General features: G+C 37.2%; 1 protein-coding gene and 1 pseudogene across 3 annotated transcripts in view; one reads left to right on the top strand and one right to left on the bottom strand.

Moving 5' to 3' along the window:
* Positions 1-24,040, bottom strand: part of Mid1 (midline 1) — a 368,155-nt gene that overhangs the window by 141,788 nt on the left and 202,327 nt on the right. The window lies entirely within an intron of this gene.
* Positions 16,295-17,075, top strand: LOC103749984 (annotated as a pseudogene).

Raw genomic sequence — 24,040 nt, 5'->3', positions numbered from 1 at the left:
AGATAGATAGATAGATAGATAGATGATAGATAGATTAGATAGATAGATGATGATCGATGATAGATGATAGATGATAGATAGATTAGAAAGATAGATGATGATAGATGATAGATGATAGATAGATAGATAGATAGATAGATAGATAGATAGATGATAGATAGAGACTCTACATTTCTATTGCATGGCTGGGAATGTAGTTCAGTGGTAGAGCATTTTTCTAGCATGTATAAGGCCCTGGCTTCCACTTCAAGCACCACAAAAAATAAGTGCAATCTGTTAGGAAAAAGCCTATAAAAGTTAGGAGGTCCTAATGGCATTTAAATCATACTTGTCAGGCAGGCTAAACTCTAAAGATTTCTGTTGTATTATCAAAATATGTCTTTGCTATGTGTTTAAGAGATGTTGACAAACATAATTTATAGAGCCTGAATACAAGACATGAATTTGGAACTCATACCCAAATGTATGATTTTAGAGCCTTGGTTTACAGCTTTTTTGCTACTACTGAGGTTTATATCTTGTTTCATAGCTGGTTTAGGATTTGAACAAAAACCTTTTCTTTTAGGCATTTTATCCTTTCATTGACTTTCAATCTAAATGTGCATTTCATTGTGCACACATTATCCTTCCACTCAGTTGAACTTGATAATAATGTGGCTCTCTAAATATAAAAAGACAAATTTGCGAGGATTAGCACCTGAGATCTACGGCTTAAAAATTAATTTACAAAAATGTCTGGGCTTTAAGAACAGGGAGTTTTCATGGTGGCTTAGCTGTACTAAAGTGGAGCTATATTTATTGCTAACAAATGTGAATGTTAATTGGACAACTGGACAATTATATTGCTTTGGGGGAAGAAAGCAATTTTAATGTCTGATTTATCGTGTCTCCAGTAAAACTCGATCAGTTATCTCTTGTTATATAGCTGAATTACACTGTCATTCTTGAGTCAACAAGGGCACTTGATTCAAGGCATAGATCCAAACAGTTCTGGCAGCAATCTAAAACTATACTTTCCGATTCAAATTCCACCAAGTGATTCTCTGTTTTAAATGGATGCAAATATTTAGTTTCACAACTTTAGTCATTTTCTTCCTTAGAAAACACACTGGGAAATCACTCACTCCTGGGGCGCTGGGCAAAGGGCATGGAATGATGGCAGGAAAGCTGGTGACTTCCCTGAAGGGAGCTTTGTTGTGCTTGAGCCACTGCCAGTTAACCTCCCTCCCCCCAGAACATAAACTGCCAAAACATCAGTGATCCAAAGAGGGGCGCTCAAGTCCCACTTCCCGCCCCCTGCCTATCAGCATCCAGAAGCAATTCTTTGCATGGGTGCTTCTTCATCCTGATCCTGAGTGGCAGCTGGAGGATTAAACTAGGGTACTTTGGAGCAGTTGCTTTTATGCACATTAGCCCCCTGGGGTGATGAACTCCAAAACCTCTATTTTCTCCCCTTAGTTCTACCGTGCATCTAACAAAACCCTAGTTAGCCACTGTGCTGCACAGCCTTTCTTGGATTCAAAAGAAAACAAAACAAAACACCAGACCCTACAACAATATGATGGATATGGTAATGAGGGTCTTTAGCGTAGTGGGCAAATTCCAAGATCCTTTAGAGTTGAGACTTGGGAACCATTTTCTTCTTCATCACTAAGACTTCACATTCTCATCAGGAGAATCTTGCTTACAATAGCACAAATGATCATTTGCCCAAATGACAATGGTGTATGTGTGTGAGTGTCTGTATACATTAAAAAGAAGTGCCTCAAAGTTGATGAATGGAAACCAGGACTGGTGTTTTCTTAATCAGACAAAATTTCCTGCTTAGTGACTGTAAAAATGAGAGAAAAAGAAGGAAAGACGAGGGGGAGAGGGGAAAGAGGGAGGGGGGAGAGAGGGAGGGAGGAAGGGAGGGAAGAAAAGAAAGGAGGAGGCCACCTGGCTTTTCTCTGCTTCTTGGGAGTCTTTTTGCCTCACTTCTTACTTATCTTTAGAAAGACATTGTTATTTTCTGAATAAGCTATTTCTCCCATGGATTATAGTGCATTTCCTTCTGTGTAGTATTAATAACCTGTATAGAAAGCATCATTCCATTTCTAGGAAAATACTTGTAATTCTAAACTGAGGGTCTGACGGGGAAATGAGACCGGAAGCAGGAAGAAGGAAATCATCAAAATGAGAGCCTTGGATTATTGTGTGTTCAAATGCCTCTACCTACAAGTGCATTCTCTCTTGGGCATACTCCATACGTACATAGATATGTGGTAGTAATTAATATGCAAAATAAAGACCAATTGTTCTGCTCATTTGAGGTAATGACTGTGCTAAACACCCTCCCAGAAATAAAGTCAGGAATAGAACTAAGATGATAATAAAAGTACAACAAATACTTATTTGATTGACATTCTCTGGAAATGTGAGAGTTCTGGTTGATTTAATTTTCTGGTTAACTGAACCTCAAACAGGAGACTTCGTTTATTTAAATCTTCACTGAAATGCTTCTAAAATGCTTGAGTCCACCCACTTGTCTGACTTCAAACTAAGAACTGAGCCTGAGTTAATGTCTCTTAGGGAATTTAAAATTTTATTGATCTGATTGGTCCTTTCACATCATCCATATAATTTTTTTTAATCATTTGATTATAAAGAGAGATTTAGGAGATTGGTTTCAATGTACAAATGTATTCATGATCATAAATTTTCACATTAATATTAATCTACACTATCACTTTCTTCCTTATGTTTCACAAATATGTTAGAAAAAGTATAACTGAAAACTGCAATTAATAAAAAGACCCAGTTTGTTCACAATATTAGGGTAAAGTCAAGCTTTTCAATGTTTGTATACTAAAGGATATTAGTAAATACCTCTCTACCTGATGTTAAGTACAAAAAAATAATAATTTTAATACAGTGCCTCTAATCAATTTTGTTAGCAAAAATTAAAGAGCATTTAACATTGAAATATTATCTATATGTTATCTATAAATATAAGGATATAAAGTATATATTATATAATGCATATCTTATTGAGAAAGTATTAGTCCTTAGGTTTCCTAGTAGAAGGTACTGGCAGCTAAAGAACAGCCCCAGATGCCCTCTTACAGTGCAGTCACAACCAATCCAGGCTTCACTTCAGGCCCCCATTCCAATTGCCCATATAAATTTACCCTATGCTATCTTGTCCTACCAAATAGTAACACCATATTTAATCAAGCTATTAACAAGAGAAAGAGAACTATAGACACATACATCAAGTTTCCTACCCTTTGGTGAAGATTATTCTAGAAAGAATTCGCAATATAGGAGATGATTTGAAAAATGTCAGCTAAGATCACTAACAGCTCTACAATGGCCTGTAACTTGCATTATAAATGGAAAGATGACCAGAAGATTGGAAGTTATGTTCTTTCTCTCTCCCCACCTGTCTACCTCCATACTACCTTCCCACTTTCCTTCTCCCCCCACCCCATACCCAGACCTCTTTATTGAGGGTGTAGGTGTCATCAAAACAACAGTAGGCAAATTTATTTTGAGGTCCTATTATGTGCCAGGAGTTTTGTTAGATACTCGGTATACAGTAGATTTTTCATAAACATTTTTATAAAGGATGGAATGTTTCACTTATACATGATCAAAGGTCTTCTGCTGTTTATCTTTTGTTGGCTTGACACAAACTATAGTAAACTTCAAAAAGGGAATCTCAACTGAAGAATTCCCTCTATTAGACTGTCCTGTGAGACATTTTCTTAATTGCTAGTTAATGTGGAATGTCCCAGCCCAATACAGATGGTGCCAGCTCTGGGAAGGTGGGCCTGCGCTGTATGTACACAAAAGGTAGCTGAGCAAGTCAGAGAGAATAAGTGAGTAAACAGCATTCTATGGTCTCTGGTTCATTTCTTGACTCCAGGATCCTACTCTCAGCTCCTGCCTTAACTTCCCTCAATGATGGACTGTGACATGAATATGTAAGTCAAATAAACCCTTTTCTTCCAAAGGTGTTCTTGGTCAGTGCTTGATCACAGTAACAATGGAACAAACTAAAACTCTCTCTCTCTCTCTCTCTCTCTCTCTCTCTCTCTTTCTCTCTCTCACCAGATGATATCATCAGTCATGTAATAACACAGCTCAGGCTCCTTATCAAAGAATCATTAGGTCAAGCTTTCATTCTCCAAAACACTGAGCTAAATGAAGCTCTCTGCTTCATGAACTGTCTAGCTTCTGGTATTTCACTATAGCAATATAAGAAGAACCATGAGCATGAAAAGACTGTGTGGCGATTGTATGTTCACTTCTACACATGTGTTGATAGTTTCATGTGGCAAAATGAATCACATTGTGCACGTTTTCAGCATGTACATTTTACATTTATTTAATTAATACTTCCAACAAATCTATTTCAGGATTATATTGTCTTCAGGCAGGAGAGAGAATGACTGAAAATAAAAACACTAAAGATACTTGTCTTCCCTCCATGATAGACTATAACCAGTAAGCCAAATGAACCCTTTCCTCAGAAGTTGCTTTTGGTTACTCTTTTATCACAACAATGGAAACCAAAGTAGAACAGGTCTCTTTATGAGGAGAATAGTGATGCCAAGGTAGGCAGTGGTATTGGTGTTTGAATTTGAAAATGCCAAAATTGTTACATCCTAAATGAAGACAAGATTGTAGAGCATAAATAAATATTTTATGCATTACTTTTACTAGCTAATATGCCTTGGGCACAAAGCTATACAGTATTTTGAAGGATACATGTCTTGAATGTACATTTCAGATTTTAGATTTCTATTACTATGTATGTCTACGAGAGTGAAGGGGGTCTTAATAACTGTGCTGCTCAAGCTTTTTTCAAACTCACAACCCTCCTGCCTCCGACTTCTAAGTGCTGGGACTAAATACGTGCACCACCACACCAGCTACATTTTAAATTTCAATCTAGAGCTCAGGATAGACTTTGCAAAGATAAGATGAATGGTTTATCTTCTTGTTCATTGTGAAATTTCACCTGACCTGTGTCACTCACTCTTTTTTCACCCAGTTTTGTCCTAAGAAAGATAATGACACCAGAAGCCTAGTCACTTTTTTTCTTTTAAGAACACTGCATGGACTATTATAGGCTAAAGATGTTGGAGAGGTCAAAAGATACTTTGTAATCTGGAATGATAAACAGAGTGTTAAGTCCCCAGTAGTGACTAACTTCCAACATCTGTCACCACAATGATTTTCTGGCTATCTAGATACATATGATGTCTTGGGCCCAGAAGTCTAAACAAGTAGTCTCATCCCATTTTGAATGGCCAAGTCTCTTTTGGCTCAATCCTACAATACTTCAGGATACACCTGTTAAGGAAATGTCACATTCTTTTAGAACAATGACCTAGTATTGCATTGATTTTTCACTGCACACAGCAAGTACATGCATATATAATGTATAAAAATTGATTTGGTAGAATAATTATTTGTGGCACAGGGACCTATTAAAAAACAAAGAATACCTTAACATATCTAGCACGTATAAGCCTTCCTTTTCATTTCTTCTTCTGAAACATTCTTTCACATAGCCATAGCCAGCAGTTTTAGTACCTAAAATTGGTTATGCATTTTATATAAAGTAGCTAATCCCTACCCACACCCTAAGTAGTGGGACTCATTTGTGACATTCTGCAGATGAGGAAACTGAGGCCCAGAGCTAAAAGGTCTTTCCCAAGGTCACACAGCTGGCACGTGGCAGAGACCAATTTAGAATCAGAATTTTCATGACTCTTTTAAAAAACAATCATGGAATACGTTGCTGCTAGCTTGGAAATTTGGGGTAAATGAGTATGAAGAGCATTTGGACTGTAAATTCTGGCAGGGCTTTTTGTACGTATAAATTGATTTTAAAAGACTAATAGTTAAGCATTAGTCCATCACCTCTTCTTCACCAGGAGTCATGCAGGAATTTCCCATGCAAAAGACTTCTCATTTCCCTTAGGACAGACATCTGGATCACATCAACAAGTGGGTGCTTTAAGCATGAGAAAAAATTAAGAGAAAAACCCAAGACTGGATTATTTCCACGAGACCATTTGTTGATCTCCCCCGAGTACTCTTGCTTTTATATAACTACCTTGTCATCTGTTCTTTCCACTCAGTGAACAATGGCTATGACCTCCCCGTTAGCAAGTTCAGAAGAGAAATGTATCAGTTATAATTAATGTTTACTAGAATAAATGTAAATATTTAAAAACACAACAGTTCCAAGCACATGTGATTTCCATTTTATTTTATGAAACACTAAAAGTCCACTTGTCCACCCCATTAATTATAACCTGCTCCCCACCCTGACCTGTATATAATTCCTCCTGACATAAATTGGAACAAGGTGCCCAAACTGGAAGCAGCCCCAACTGCACTACAAAATGTTCACTTCCCAAACCTGTGTAAGTAGTCATTTTTTAAAAATTAGAGACAGTTTATGAATTTAGAAAGAGGGCTTAAAACTCACCACAGTCAAGCCCTACAGTAACTCCTGAAATAACCAAAGTAAACAGGGTGAAGGGGCCCTGGGGACACTAAAACCTTGCTGTAAGAGAAGAAATACTCTTTGGTAGTTTCTTTTGCAGAAAATAACATACATGCATCCAACAGGAATTAAGAAGAATGAACAGTAAACTTTAAGACAGCCCTCTAGAGATCTAAAGGAATCATGAATGGGCCCTGTAAAATAGTTCTTTTGCTACATGAGAATGATTGCATTTGTCCTGCCCATTTTTTTTTTTTTTTTGAATGCTGAAGGCATACCCGAGAATGGTTAACTTTTTAAAGTACTTTGCTTTACACGTATGGATGGTATATACATTCATCACAGTCTCCCAAAATAAGTCACCTGGAGAAGGAGCTAAGCCCTCAAAAGCAGCATTCCAGAATGGATCGTTCTGATTATTTTTTCTTTAGATTTCAACCACAAAAATGGAATACTGCTTTGCATTTTGTTTTGTGAGTTGATAGCTTAAATATAATATATTGTGTAGTTTTTCATGTTAAAATATTTTTCTTACTTCTCAGGATTAAACTCAAGTACCTTTTTGGACAACTCAAGTATTACAGCTACTTGAAAAATCAAACAGGCCATGTAAGCCAAAGATTCAATAAATACTAAAATATAAGCAACCCTCTCCCCCATTACAACATATACTCTCAATGGAAACTACTTTTTCATCGCAAATAATCTTACTCTTTTTATGTATAAAGCACAGGTATACAAAAATGCATAATATATTTGGGTTATTAAATTTTAGGGGGTGGTTAGAATAAGAAAAGGGAAAAATGTCCTTTGGTGGGAGTAGATAATGGCGTGTGCTACAAACTGGCTTAGCAACAAACTGGATTAGCAACAAACTGGCTAGGGTCTGCTGAGGACGCACAGGTTGAATGAGCAGCTCGTTTGAAGACCATCTCATAAAGGACTAGGATCAAGTGAGTTGACAGCACAATTCCCAGCCCTCTGTGCTGCCCTCTTGTGCTGTCTGACACCCCAGCACTCTTTGCGCTCATAGTCTCCAGGTGCCCTAAGATGATGGCACATCAATTTTCTACAGTATCTTGGCATCAACATGCAGAAGGTGATCAAGGAGAGGAGCAAATCTCAAAAGCAAAGATTTCCTTATAACAATAAGCTAGTGTCACACAGTTTCTCTTCTGCCTTTTCATGCCAGCAGAAGATGTGCCAACTGTCCACAGAGCTGCCAGCTGGACACATTCATTACTTTCTGTCTTAGGCAGACTTTCTAGCTGGAGCCTGTGGCTATGACAAGATACTGCTCTCTGAGTTATAACATGTTATATGGCACAGGTGGCATTAGGAAAAGAGGCACTCCAAGTAGGCCTGGCTTGATCCCATGGAAGCCTTCAAAGCTGGGTGCTCCCTCTCAATGACAGCAGAATGTAGACATTCTCTCAATCCTAAATCTCCAAAATCCCCAGTTAGCTAGAATGCATTGATCAATGATTGCATAGGAGGATGTTTGGAAATCTGAGCATTTACAATGACTGAATTTTCCTGAATTTTCTGTTGGAAAAATCGAAGTAGTGATTAGTTCATTATACACTGTCTTTGAGAGAAAAAACAATGGCATTAGGTACAAGATTAGCTAAATTTAATCCTCCCCAGCATCTTGTCATTTCTGAAATCCCTTTTCCAGGCCTCATTCCACTCACCTCTAAAAGCAGAATTCTAGTATTTAATTCATATAGCTAGAAGGAAGCATGAAAATGGTAAAGGCCCCTAGGAGAAAAGAACATACACAAATACTTAAATATTACTAATGGAGGAAGTGGTTTTCACAAAATGTTTTCAAATTTTCAGGGGATGAAACTTATCAAGTTTCTCTTCTATAATCAGAAGAACAAACTCATCATTAAATTCCTTGAATATCTGGAGGTTAGGGTGCTTTATGACATGGAAATAATCATTTCACATTAAAATGTATTTATTATGACAAAAAAGAAAGTGATTCTAGAAATATAAAGAAATTTGTAGTTGCCACATTTGTTAGCATATTTCTGTTAGGTTTACTGTGCACTTGAATAATGGAAAGCTCTGTGAGAGCAGGGACCATGTTTAATTCACCTTGAATATTTATCTACAAACTTGGCTTGAGAACTGTTTCCTGCGTAAGTACTTATTTCTATTAAAACAGGAATTTTTTACTGAAAACTGTGGTAAATTCAACATTTTTTTCTGATTTATCTTATTTGTATATTGTGAATGAATATTTGTAAATTTAGTTTTACTTACAATTGTTGACCTTAATTTTTTTAAATATTTTATTTATTTTTATTTTGTGTGTATTATTGTATTGCCTGCATGTATGTAAGTGCACACATGTGATGCAATGCCCACAGAGGTCAGAAGAAGACATTGGATCTCCTGGAACTGGAGTTACAGATGGTTGTTAGCCACCATGTGGGTGCTGGGAATCGAATCCGGGTCCTCTGCAAGAGTAGTCAGTGTTCTTAACTACTGAGTCATCTCTCCATCCCCTGACCTTAATAATTCTTAATAATTCTCTGACAGAAGCAAGAGGGGGTGTGGAAGGGCAGGGAGAGTGGGAGAAATGGTTTCCCAAATCTCCATGTTTTTCAATTTCAGACTTGTGCTGAAACCTAAATAGGCCTAAAAAGTGTGACATAAACTGGCCTACATATTTCCCACAGCATTCTTCCCTTTGTATTTCTGGCCCATTACCTAGGAAGTATTGTCAGTTCTCTAGTAGCTGCTTTATCAGGAGATATCTTACACCTACTGGGTCTTTCTCTGTCTGAAATCAAGGACATTTACTTCCAGATTTGGGAGATCTGCTTGCTTGGAGAGCTTTCTTTCTGTGATTTTTTTTTTTTTGTCACTCAAATAACAGTGGATACACTCATTAGTTACATGAAAACGTCGGCTCTCTAGAAGCATATCCAATGTAGATATAGTATAAAGATGCACTATTGACTGACTTTTAATGTGAATATTATGAATAACTTTGCTGTTAATATTCAGCAGCCAGGAGCAATGAAAAATTCCCATGGCTTTCAAATCCACAACCTTGGCACACTTCATAATGGACAAAGTTCAAGCTATTCATGGCTTCCCTGACTTAAAAATAAAAATCCTCAAACCACACAAAGTAGCATTATTATACTTTGAATACTCTTTTAAAATGTCCCTAGTAACTGATTTTTCATAATTTCTTAAAGAAGTTGACTGTAAAAATGTGGCCTCTCAAGAGCTCAGTCTTTCAAAATAATTTAGCACTAATGCTTTCCCTTGTCCACTGGCTTAAGGAATTTAACATGCTTCGCAACAATGAGCTGATTTGTAAAGCCCTTTCCAAGTCAGTGGTCTAGAGCAGGAGTCCGCAAACTCTGGCCAATAGGGGGCCAGTGTGCCAAAGCCAAACCTCTGCTTGTTCTGATGTGCTCTACAAGCTTAGAATGTTTCTCACATTTTTTTAAGACGAATTTTAATATTTTTGTTACTCAAAAATTTCTCTGAACTTCAAATTTCAGTGTCCATAAATAAAACTTGTTTTGGAACACAGATACCTCCCCTTGATTATGTAGATTATGGTTGGGTTGAGAAATATGACAGATTACGAAGTCCAAAATATTTATTATCTGGCTCTTTCTGAGTAAGGGTGCTGACCCTCAGCCTAGAGTCATGTGATATAAAAATGGTACAAACAACTTCACACGTTGTCCCCTAATGCTCAAGGGCTGTCCATAGATCTTGGAAATGACATGATCCTGATTAGAATACTACTCCTGTCAAACACACATGCAGGCACACACACACACACACACACACACACACACACACACAATTACTAAATATTTGGAATGGGAAAGAAGATAAGTGACAGATAGCCAAGCCTATCTCCATTCCCTACATTTGGGAGGACAGTCTGCATAGAGGCATCATTTTTAATAACAGCTTTACTGAGTTATAATTTAGATACAAAAATATCCATTTTTACAGCTAACTCAGTGGGGCTTGGTATATGCACAGGGTTGTGTAGGCAGCCCCACAGTCTGATACCAGAACATTTTCATCACCCCGTTAACAGTCACTCCCCATTCTCTTTGCACCCCAGCCTCTGGCAACCACTAATCATTCTGTTTTCATGAATCTTGCTCTTCAGGGCATTTTATATAAATCGTACTGTATACAATATATGGCTTTTTGTGACTTCCTTCTCTCACTTATAATGTTTTGAAAGCCTCCTAACTTTTCACGAATCTCCAGATTTCAAAGTAACTAACTGATGAATCGATCATTGGAAAAAGTTACTGATTGCATGATACCTTTTGGGTTATTCAAAATGCTTCACAAAACACAATCATTTCTTATGGTACAGAGGGATCACTCTGAGTCTTAGAATATTACTAGGGTCACCACCTGTTTACCCATAATTTACCCACAAATATTTATAAGGCATATGCTAAATCTAAGTTCTTCATAACCTCCCTATTCATTTAGATTTTTCAACCCTAAACATTGTGCTATCTTTCAAACACTCTATTTTCCAGAGTTTTAGACTACATGCAAAAGGTAACCTCTCAAATGGTTCAAAATTACTAAAGTAGCCTTCGACTCTCCAAATATCTACATGCTTTATTTTCTTTCTCGTACCCTGGGACTCCTACTCTATTTGATTACAATTTGAATCTTATATGCTACCAAAATCTTGTAATATTCACATATCAGGGGAGCAGATAAGCAAAATTCCAACACCATCCTCTGTTTCTCTTAAGATCTAAATGTCTGTTATGTTATTATTGCTTGCTCAGGAACATTCTAGCCCAGAAGTAATCTAAGCAAAAATCTCTATGACCTAAACACAGAGTATTAGGACCTGAATAGTATTTCTTTCCTCCTATCAGGTGAGTTTGTCTATGTCATGGACAGATGTCTTCTGTGTTCAATATTTCTATTCACTAACATTGCCTGAGCCTGAAGGGCAGAGCCAAAATCAAATGCATTGAGATATACTAAGCATAGACAAATGCCCCCCAGAAGCCCATGTTAGCTTTGTACATGATGTGATTTCAGTAGAGTAACTGTGTGTTTTGTGTTGGAGGAGGAAGGCCACACATGGGTAAAAGCATGGGGAAAGCAAGTGAGGATTTCAGCTAAGGACAAAGTTTGCAACTCCCTCCCTGCTCCAAACTCCTGCATTGGAATGGCTCTCATGAGAATCCTCTGTCATCCTAGCCTTCCTGTGGGCCATTAGAAAGAGGCTGATAGTGACATGGTAAGAATTCAAACAGGACAAGGTTTCAAGAGGTTCTAGAGCCTTTTAAGTGTCAGTGATGTAGGTTCTGTAACATGGGTGATGGGAGGAACTAATTTGGTGACATTCTGGAGTTGGAAAAAGCTGCAAAATGGTTTAATCTCATAAATTGGTGTACTTGTGTAACTGGAAAAGGTGATGTTTAATTTCCTTTGGGGGTAGCAACGACTGAACTCAATCTAGCATTCATCCACTGAGCTATATAAACTTGAAGCCCTGTTTTAGTTTAATTCTTAGTATTTTATTTTGTTGTTATTTCGACATGGTGTCTCACAAGCTGGCACTGAACTCAAGATCATGGGTATGTACAACCATGTTCAGTGCTGGAGATATTTTAATGTCAGCAGGAATATATTTTTTAAAGCATTTGTGCTACAGTTCAGCAAATGGAAATAAAAACTATTAGAGATTCCTGATGTGCCCGGATATTTACTTTTATATTTTTAATGAAGAAAGAAATGATAGTTGGATCAAAGATCATAAACAATTTCTTTCAAACTAAAAGAAATATGAGTGATAATTAATTATGCTCTGAATATACATATTCTTAAAAATGTATCATATGCCAAAATTTGATTCATCATTAGACAGGAGCTATATGATAAAACTCGTAATTTAAAAATATGAAACAGAGGGTGTAAAGATGGCTCTGTGGTTAAGTGCACTGGCTGCTCTTGGAGAGGACCGGGGCTCGATTCCCAGCACCCACATGGTGGTTAACAACCATCACTAATTCCAGTTCTAGGGGAATCAGATGCCCTCTTCTGGCTTCCGTGGGCATTGCATGACACAGATGCACTTACATACATGCTGGCAATACACTCATATACATAAAAGGAAAATAATAAATAAAATAGTTTAAAACTAAAACAGTATGTACTTTTTAGAAGAAACTCATTACCCATGAACCATATTGAAAAATCTTGATGATAAACAACACAACAATTTAAAAACTAGTAGGACTTTATGGTCTTTATCTAAGACCAATAAGATGTTCTCTGTTTAGTAAATTTTCATTTTCTATATGGAAGGAGAGTCTGACAAGCTCCTGGAACCCTGCTCATTTGAGCCTACCACAATGGTGTCAGCATTCACAGGACCCATGTAAACTCAGACAAAACCCAACATAGAACTGGGAAAAATGACAGCAGGCACCAATCTTAGCTGAAGAAATATTGGCAACTAATTACTGCTGGGTGAGGAAGAGCTGATCTTCCTAAAGCCAGGGACTGTAGACAGGCTGAGCAGACCTTAGTAGATGAACTTGCACTGAGGAACGTCTGGGGACACTAACTTGACACAATAGGTCTTGAGACAAATAATGGAATGTATGAATTCTGAAGGGGGCTATAGGAGGGTGCCAGTGGGGAAGGGGTATAAAGATGATTAAGACTGACTGAGATGTTCTGTATGAAATACACAAAAATTCAATTTGAAATGTAAATAAAATACAATAAAAATTTCGTTTTCTGCCCTTGGCTCAACGTTTAAGATATTAAAGCTATTGTACAGCTGAGAAATCTTTTGGAAGACTCTGTTATCAGAAAAACAATGAATAGCAAGTCTCTTCCCATATGCATTTATAAGGCCGACAAGTAAAATTTTCTTACACTCTGTGGGTTGTGTTATGCACTGAGACTTAACACTGCCTAGAGCACAGGAAAATCTCTACAGCTTCGATGATGAGGCTCCATTACACACAGGTGTCATTTTTATCTAAAGGAATCAATATGGTACATTTTTTAAAATTTACCTTCAACTAATTCAGTGGTCTACACATTCAACACAGAGGTAAATTGAGGAAGATTTCGGCCATCCACTGTATACATTTAGAAGCACTGAGTCACTGAAAAGATTGTCAAAATATTGGAGTCTTTTTGTATTTCCTCTTCTGACATTATAGGGACTTGTAATCTGCCTGTCAAATCAACTTGCAGCCTCTTCAGGAGAGAATGTTCAGCTGTAGATACGAACTCCGCAAATCAACCTCAATTTGAAAGAAGATATTACAGTCCTAAAAGGTCACCTTCTGTATTGGTGAGCTCCATAGCCTCAGAATCAGTCAACCATGGACTGGAAATATCTTAAAAAAATAATATCTGTACTGAATATGTACAGCTTTTAAAATTTTTTCATTATTCTCTAAACACTAGAGTACAGCAACTATTTGCATAACACATTGTTCTGCATGTTATACGTAACCTAGTGGTGACGCAAGTCACAGAGAAGAATGCACACACATTATATACAGTCCATCATGTAATTTTATATAAAGGACTTCGGGATCCACCTTATGCAAAGGAGAGGGCTGACTGAGAGAATTACTATAAGATTCCTTGAACATGCTATTAATAATAATATAAAAAAGAAGAGCAGAGATGAACACAGTCAAGGACGGAAATAACATTATTAGGTTTATCCTTTGAGTGAAACTGTCCCTTTACAGTAGAGAACTTGGGAGGCAATGCTGAAAATTGGAAATATGCTATTTTGTGTTCTAGTTCCACTTTCTACAAGCTCTGAAAATGAATGACCATTTGTTTTGTAGGAAGTATAAGACTGTGGCAAAGAGAAATATGCATGATATTACAGGAACACAGCTTTTAAAAGAAGGAAGAGTAAGGGTGCAAAGTTCTAAGACTGTAATTCATAGAAATTTTTTTAAAGGAACATAAATCTTATGAAGAACCCTTATATCAGTTCTGCTAAGAAGGGTTATTTAAATCTATGTAAATAATTATTATTCTCACTTTAAAAGTAAAAATTCCACTGTGTAATGTTGTAAGCAAGAGAAGACCATTTTCTTGACTTTACTGAATATTACATTTCTTCTTCCAAAACCTTTGTGTAACATAATTTACAAATCCCCTTGGATACTTTTTTTAAAAGGAAACGCAAGCATTTTCAAGATTTTTTTTTTCAGTATTACTTGTCATGCTATGAAACTAATACATTTAAAAATGTATTGTATTATTGTGGGGGTTAGTCTGTATTTCAGTATATTTTTTCTTGGTAATTTTCTTATTAAATTCATACCCTCCCAAGAGGTTTAGCTATATTGAACTGTCACTTGAGTTTAAATCGGCTAGGATCACAAACAAACGAACATTTCAAAGCACACCTTCATCTAGAAATGGCGATACCTCCAGGCAGTTTATAAATCTTTATTTCTAAGAAAGGAATGCTTCATTCTCGATTGGTTTAGCATTCCTGAGGGATTCACAGTACAATACAACACTATGGCATTTTTCTCAGGCAGGGCCACAGACAGCAGTAAATCAATGATAACTACTGTCAGGATCTTTGGGCACACTTCAACAATGAATATTCTGTTACTAATGAAATGAGGGAAGGATGAAGAGAAGTGGAATTTAAATTTACAACCAAGGGGCTGAGGATGCAGCACTTACTTAGCATGCATAAGAACAGAAAGTTGAGATTTCAATCCCCAGCAGCAAAAGACAGCAAAACAATTTACAACATGAACATTTATCATATGAGATTATGATTTATTCCTTTTGCAAATAATTTAAAATATATATGTAAATATGTGACATTTTAATTCCAATTTTGATAAGAACATACTACCTGTAGTACTTGAATAAATACTTTCAACCTATTCTAATTCTAGGATAGGAAAATGTATTTATTTCACAGATTAAAATGCAATAAATATATCTGAATTAGTTTTAACCAGTAAAAGTATATTGTTTTCTGCAGTTTATATAACTACTTTTATCATTAAAGCATTATTTAAATTTTAAGACATTATCAATGTTTTCTTGCCTGTCTTGAAGTTCTTTATTCTTTTAAACATTTATTTGTGAAGCTAATGATAAGCACCTACATTAAATCAGAAGATCCAGGGATTATGCCAAATTCCGCTCAAAATTCTGTGTCTATATAGATATTCTATTTTATGATGTATTTTATTGCTCATTAAATTATACCTGCTAAAATGACTATAATATCCAACGTATAATCAACATGAAATAAAAAAAATCCATGCCTAAATTTTTATTTTTAGTATTATGTGTTAAATTTGTATTTTAAACCATTAAATACAAGCTCTTGCAGGAGGTTAGATGCAAGTGGAGATTAACATATTAAGTGGATTAAGTCAGACTCAGGAAGACAAATGTTGCATTTTTTTCTCATTTGTGGAGCTTAGATTTTACATACATGTGTAAAATCAGTATATAAGACATGAAAGTAGAAGCAAACTAGGGAAATGAAGGGATTAATCAGAGGGAAGAAGGGGAGAAATGGAGGAGGGGCATTATCTAAATGTATGAAATTATATACTTGTATGAAACTGTCCTTATGAAACCCATTGTGTGATGAGTATATGTCAATAAGAAAAAGAAATAATGGTTGATATCTTCTTTTATTAACTATTAATATGCAGTCAAAACGTGCAGAAACAAATTTTAAAAGATTGACAGCTCTTCTTCCTCAGAAAACACCAAATGGCAGATGGTACTGGTGCAGCTGGAGAGCCAGGAGGATGTGGGAACCCTGGCTTGGGAGGATTTGGTAGTGGTCTCTGGGGTTGTGGTCTGGGCTGTGGGGCTCAAGGAGGCAAAGCTGAAGACAAGGAGTGGATTCCATTCATCAACCTTGGCTGCCTCATCAAGGACATGAAGATCCAGTCCCTGAGGAGATGTACTGGTTCTCTCTGCCCATTAAAGAATCTGAGATTGGCTTCTCATAGGAGTATCCCTTAAGGGTTAGGTTTTACAGAGCATGCCAGTGCAGAAGCAGATTCTGGCTGGCCAGTGACCAGGGGACCAGGTTCAAGACTTTTGTCACCATTGAGGATGACAAAAGTCATGTTTGTCTGAGTGTTAAGTGCTCCAAGGAGTTAGCCACTGCCATTTGAGGGGACAACATCTCTGCCAAGATTTCCATGGGGGGGTTACTGGTGAAAGAAGATTGGCAATCTCCACACTGTCCCATGCAAGGAGACTGGGCACTGAGGCTCAGTGATGGTGCTCCTCATCCATGCATAGTCTCTGCTCCTGTGCTGAGGAATCTGCTGATGATGTCTGGTATGGATGATGGCTACACATCAGTCAGGGACTGCACTGCCACCCTGGGCAACTTGACCAAGGCCACGTTTGATGCCATTTCCAAGACGTACAGCTGCCTGACTTCAGCAAGTCTGAGGGATACACTAACCATCTTGTGAAAACCCAAACCAGAGCCTCTTTGCAGAGGATCCAGACTTCAGATGCAGCTAACACATAGAGTTTTTATATGAGAAAAAAATAAAGTGAATTAAGTCTGTCTATAAAAAGATTGACAGCTATCAGAAATGGCTAGAGGGAAAATGAAATCTGCCCTTGATGGCAAGGAGAATCTGAAGTTACTTCAAGAAGGAAACAAAGCCTGGATATCCTTTCTTTTCTATCTAGATAGAGGGTCATTAAAGGCTAACTGGGCTTGCAACCAATGGACATTTGGCATGGTCTTGAGTCATACCTTATTGATTAATTTTGGGAGGTGGTAGTGCACCTGGCGTTTAATGGGTTGAAGCTGGCAATGTTGATAAACATCCTACAACACAGCAATCCATCACAAAGAATTATTAGAATCCAAATGTCAACAGTCTTGAAGTTGAACATACCCAATATGAAAGAATCCAGATTAAATATTGGAAAATATTGGGGATTGGAGCCCAAAGAGTCTGTGTTTGTGAATAGACATACATCTACAGATATGGCAGCAATGGAGATGGATCGGGGAATATTCAGGTAGTGCAAATGCAAAAGTAGAGAAATGTGTTGGGAAAATGGGAGAATGTAATGTCTTGGTCATTGTCACTGATGTGTAATATACCTATTCCCTGATGGCAATATGAATATACATAGGGGTGGTATCTTCTTGTCTGATCAAATATCAACTTTTTGTCTGAGGGTAAAACAGAAGACCAATATAATGCTTAAAGATAGATGATAGATGATAGATAGAAAGATGATAGATAGATAGATCATATAACACAACTCTTCTTTTGTTCCCATTGTATCAGCCACTGTTCAATGAAAGATCCACAATCATATGTATCTTGGATAATTCATTCATGCAACAAAATAGGTCCACTGGAATATCAGCATTTTACCTGGGAGTATCAACTATACTGGGTTATAAACTCTTATTTTTACAATGCAATACAAATAAGATATCAGAATGTACTACCATAATGGCTAAAGTCTAAGCAGGGACAAAACCAAATGTTAGGGAAGATGCAGAAAAATTGGCCACTGATACACTGCTAGTGGGAATGTAAACTTGTTCAGCCACGATGGAATAGAGTTTGGCAATTTGTTACAATACTCAGTTTGTGCTTACCACAAAACCCAACAACTGCACTCCTGGGCATTTAACCCAGAGAAATGTTAACTTGTGGTCACATGGAATCATGTGCATAAGTGTTCCTAGCAATTTTAACTGTTGTATCCCCAAACTGGAAGCAACCCAAAAGACCGTCAACAAGGTGAGTGGTCCAACTGTGATACAGCCATACTATGGGATGATAGCCATACAAAGGGGAAAAGATGATGGATATGTGCAACAACTGGGAGAAACATCATAGAATCATGCTGAGTGAAATAAATGTCCACCTTCAAAGACTCCATATTATATAATGACATTTGCCTCATGTTCTTGGAGCGCTGGGGAAAGAACTTAGTGATAGAGCACCTGCTTGGAACGTGCAATGTTCTGGGTACAATCCCTAGCACCAAAATATAATACAAATAATCATACCAAACAGACTCATACATTGCCCAAGATCAGGAAAGTTGAACAAAGTAATGTGTAAAGGGTGCAGAAGGCCTTCCCTTGTGTTTATCTTTTCATATACATTTTTTAAACTTGCTAATTGTGTCTGATTACTTCAAATTTTAAAAGATGAAGCCAGGAGTGCCAGTCCATGCCTATATGCCCGACATTCAAGAGACATAAGGGCAATGATTGCAAATTCAAGGACAGCCTGGGCTCCATAGCAAGTTTAAGAGCAGGTTGAGATACGTCATGAAGCAGTGCTTCAAAAATGCAAAAGATTATCATAAAGTAAGATGAAAAACTTAGGCATCTTTGACAACTGGATACCAGAAGACAGCACTATCAACACGATAAATTCCACAGTTATAAATTTGGCCAATATTCTGTCCTTAGAGCACAGTAGTAGCAATCCTTAGTACCACACCTTATAAAATGTACTTTTTTTAAATTTCAAACTTTTGCATAAACTGTTTGCTCATTATTTTTGTGTTTTCTTTAAAGACATAGTATATAAGCATGAGTATAAATGCAACTTCACTTGAGTATAAATATAAGGTATATAATATTACGAAAGGATTTATTGCAAAGAATAAAATAGATGAATAATAAGTGCTTACGCATGTACACACAAATGCATTTGCCCGAAGAAATGTTTTTGGATTACTACAACAACTTAACACATCATCTCACTATGTGTGTATGTATGCACATGTGTGTGGGGGGGTTGTATACTCATTTCATAAATATGATGGCCTGTTTCGATTTTCCAAGTAAGAAAAGTTGAAAGGTTTAAGGAATTCACTCAAAATCAAAGAGCTAAAATGTGGCACATAAAGTTGTTATCTAAGGCATCTGATGGTGCTCAGAAAGCCCAATATATGATACTTTGACATGCCTAGTACTTTAAAACTAAGAAGCAGCATCAGAACCAACATCTCTAGACATTCTTCTGCCCTCTCTACCCAACTCCTTTCCCTCATGAAGTCTGGGGTGGGGTGGAGGATATTCTCTGAATTTCCCTTATCTAATTAAAAACAGTTCATACAGTAGAAAAGGAACAAATCTGTTATATGCACATGTACATGGGAGCCACACCAAATATGAGACTTGAAGAAAGGCCAGATAGCTGAACCTTAAGTAGTATTTTGAGCCATAGAAAAGGAATAGGAGTGTGTGGCTTTTGGAGGAGGTAGACAAGCCAGTAGCGGGTAAAAGGACAAGTGCGCCTTATTAATGTTGAAAAAAATGAAATCTGAGCCCTGTGAGTAAATCTTGTGAGGCTGATGAGATACCAGCAAAAGGATTCACTAAAAATTGTTTTCTCCTACAAAAGCCTCTGTCTCAAAGGCATATCATAATCAGCCTTTCCCTGGCTACCATGCTTTTCCTGATTACTTTGCCATAACTTGTTTATCCCACCACCATTTCCTTTTGTTTTGACTGAAAATGATAGTGAACCTCAAGTTGGAGCCAATTCTTTGAGTTTCTTTCACATGTACATATGAAGGACAGAAGTTCACAAATTTCTGTTTCTCTCTTCATAACTGATCCTTTACCACAGGGGACCCAGCTGAGCACCTTGAAGGGTAAGAAATATTTTTTCCCTTCCCTATACCTCACAGGACTTGTGGGCAAGGAAAAACAATGAAGTTCATGCTACTTGTGCTGTGAGTCCTTTTTCTCCAACCCAAGTATCTCATGTCTTCTGACAACAGCCTAGAAATAATGGCAGGATAAGTTATTAATGGCAATGTGTGATAAAGTCTCAGATCCTTCACAGTTCTTGAAAACTACCATTCTATAATTTATTTGACACATACTTTCCTAAATACTCTACCAGGTATCATTTTATATTTTGGGCAAATCTTAATTCGATCATTGTCACAATTGCATGATTTAAGCACTATGCTTATTATTCTCATCTTACGGAGGAGATAACTGCAGTGTAGCATCTGGATAATTAACGTAAATAATTAAGAAGGTGTGGGACAAGTGGCTGAAATCCAGCATTCCAAAGCTGGGGCACAAGGATTGTCAATTCTTGGCCAACCTTAACTATGCAGAAAGACCCCACTTTAAACACCTAGTATCAATAGTTACGTAAGTAAAATAATAAATATACGTTGAAAATTCAGCTGTCTCTAGTTTGTCTTGGTCATAAAGTTCTACTCTTTAAGAAGACTGATCCATCATTTGGACATAGTTCAGTGTGTAGAGTGCCTGCTGTGCAACTCAGAAATTCTGAGTGGGTAAGACAGTCCACCTGCAATTCCAGCACTCAGAATATGGAGACTGGGGAATCCTAAAGCAAGCTGGCTGGCTAGACTAGCTGAATTCCTGAGCTCTGGGTTCAAGTGAGAGACCTTGCCTCAGTATACAAGGTAAAGAGCAATTAAGGAAATGTCCATAGCACACACATACAAACAAAAATATTTTTAAAAGAGTGATCTAGAACCACCACATGTACAGAACTATTTAAGTTATTAATATAAATGATGCATCCTGATATTTGGTTTCTGAGGGGAAAAGTGGAGTCTTTACAAACTGAGCACTAGCAAGCAACATAAGCATTCTTTTGGTATCAGACCTCCAGCAGCAAACTTCCAACACCTTGGAGGTTATTTATGCTTTATAAAGCTGAGCTTCTTAGCATGCATTGGCTGGAGAGTAAAAGAAAAAGTGGACTAGAAGAAAAGGGCTAGGAGGCTAACCATCTCACATTCCGTTCAAGGGAGATCTTTGAATTAGCTACATTATATGGAACTCATTTGAGGAGAAACAACATTATATATTACTCTGGTGAAAAATTATAAAGATAAGCTAAGAAATGCTCATTAAGAACAAATTCTAAACCAAGTATGGTGATAGACACCTCTAATCCTAGGACTTGGGAGGCTGAGACAGGATAATCAGGAGTTCAAGGACATCTTCAGCTTCATAGTGAGTTTCAGACCAGTCTGGGATATATGAAACTGTCTAAAAAATTAAAAAAAAGAACAATCTGAGACAACAGATATTGTACAAGGAACACAAAAGGCCAGCCTGTACTGCATGCAAAAATGCTCAGCATCCCTTAGAAGAGACGTACAAAGGTACTAAAAGATTCCTTTCACAAGCATTCAGATCTCAAGCTGGACAACGTACTGCATGGGTGAGGCTCCATCATCCACTCTTGGCTAGACCAGTTTTCAGACCTACCCAAATTAAAAAGCCTATTCACCCTTTAACCCAGCAACGTCACTCCTTGTGATCTATTAGACAGATACACCTGTCAGGAACACAGTGGTGAACATGAGGCTTCTCCTTGAACAATATTTTAATTGCAGTAGACTGGACACAACCCATGTAGCCAACTGGGGAAAATCAAATCAGTTATGATATGATGTTGCAATGGAAGAACAGGATAATAAAATGCAATCCTCACAGCTGTTGAAATAAAAAGAAGAATCTCTTTGCCCTGTTACGGAAAGACCTCCAAGACATATCATAAAGTGGGGGGCGGGGGGTGTGCCGAATAGCACGTTGAAAGTCATCATGTAAACAAGGGAAATACATTTGTATCTGCCTTCAACCATTAGAAAAGAACTTGCTACAAATGGACGTTACAGGACTGGAGAGATGGCTCAGTGGTCAAGAGTACTGGATACTCTTGCAGAGGACCCGGGTTCAGTTCCTGGCACCGACACTGTGGCTAACAACCATCTGTAACTCCAGTGCCAGAAGATCCAACACCCTCCTCTGACCTCCTCGGGCATTGCATGACACAGGTGCACTTACACACATGCAGGCAATACAGTCATAAACGTGAAATAAAAATAGTAATTAAAAAAAATAAATGAAATGGATATCACAATAGGAAGCAAAATATACTATAACTCCCAACTTTTGGCAGCCTAGGAATGAGAATATTTACATTCTCATTAGGGGCTCAAAAAATTCTCTTAAGTTTGTCTTTGGGTTGCAGTATTCAAATTAGCATACAGTTCAGACATGGAATACAACATGCACAGAGTTGACTGTTTCAAAGAATGTTCAAAAGCCCCTGGGCTCACACAATTAGGACTTAAGCCCATCCCAATTACTTTCATACTGTTTCTTTAAATGATCCAAAGTTAATCAGCCATTTACCTGGCTAAAATTCAGATGGTCTGATTGTGCTTTGAAGGAGACACTCCCTTCTTATGTTTTCTGCATTCATATGGAAGATTTTCAAGGGAGCTAACAACAAAGGGATTCTTAGCCTTCAAGAGCGAATGGTATTTTTTTTTTTGCAGTGGAACCAAAAATTCATATTCTTGTGTGCTATTGCCTGATTGCATTTGTTAATAAGGAATTAAAAAACATGTGGACCAAAAACTGTTCAAGGTCTTTTAGTAGCAAATTATACTTGTAAATCTAATGTAAGTTGATCACTAGAAGAACTCTCACTCTTTGAAGATTAGAATTCATAAATGTATGAAAGAATTAAATGACTCCTCTAATGATATAAAGTATTAAATGGCAGAAATAAAATGTGTTTGAAATCAACCGAGGAAACAATTCATTTTGAAGAGTATTCAGTAAAAATGCTAAATAGGAAAAATATGTCAAGCCAGTTTCTACTGGATGAACAAGCAAAGGAAAAGCATGGAAAGAGCAAATTAAAGAATGCTGGGCTGGAAAATATCCTTTTTACCTTGGTTTATTTTTTGTTATTCAACTGTGGCAGTCCTGGGCACAGTAATCTATTCTGTTCCCACAGGACAAAGAAAGGAAGACAGTGTAACTGGCAGAAAAGTGGGTGTCTTCTAGGATACTTCAAGGAGGGCAGTGGCTATGGATCAAGGAGAAATGAATGCCTTTGAAGATTCATCTTAGAATGTTTTGCTAATACATGAAATCCTGTCTCTTTATCACACAGAAGTCACATTTTCAAAAGAAAGCGCAAGTCAACAAGGATTAGTTTGGCTCCTGGAAAGTCAGACCTAAATATACAAAACGAATAATAACATGACCCTGAAATAAACAGCTCTGTGAAATTGCTCATCCACAGGGATGATGTAACTAATAATGACATAATTTCCAAGCAGAAAAGCAAAACTAGGTCAAAGCACGTTGGCCTAACATAATAAGCATTTTTGCTTCCAGATCTTTACCATGTAGGCTGTGTCTGCAGGCATTATTGTCTTCTGTTATCAATGTTCGGGGCTGTCACAAACAATTCATGTCTTATCACTCTATGTCAGTTAAACCAAAACAATGTAGCATGCATGTGAACTACTCACTTCTGACAGCTGAACTGTTAGCAAGGGGAGAAGTATTCAGAAAGTGTCTCCTTCTGATGGAAGCATTAAACAGTAAATATTCATTACTTCATAGTCTATGACCATGTTTAACAGTTTTCTATGATCTACTCAGAAATTCACACCCTTCTCAATTAATTACTATGA

This window comes from Nannospalax galili, unplaced genomic scaffold (genome assembly GCF_000622305.1).
Source record: "Nannospalax galili isolate Female #2095 unplaced genomic scaffold, S.galili_v1.0 scaffold606, whole genome shotgun sequence".
In the NCBI taxonomy this organism is placed as follows: domain Eukaryota; kingdom Metazoa; phylum Chordata; class Mammalia; order Rodentia; family Spalacidae; genus Nannospalax; species Nannospalax galili.
Note: the sequence above shows the minus strand (reverse complement) of the source record. Positions and strands in the feature narration are given on the sequence as shown.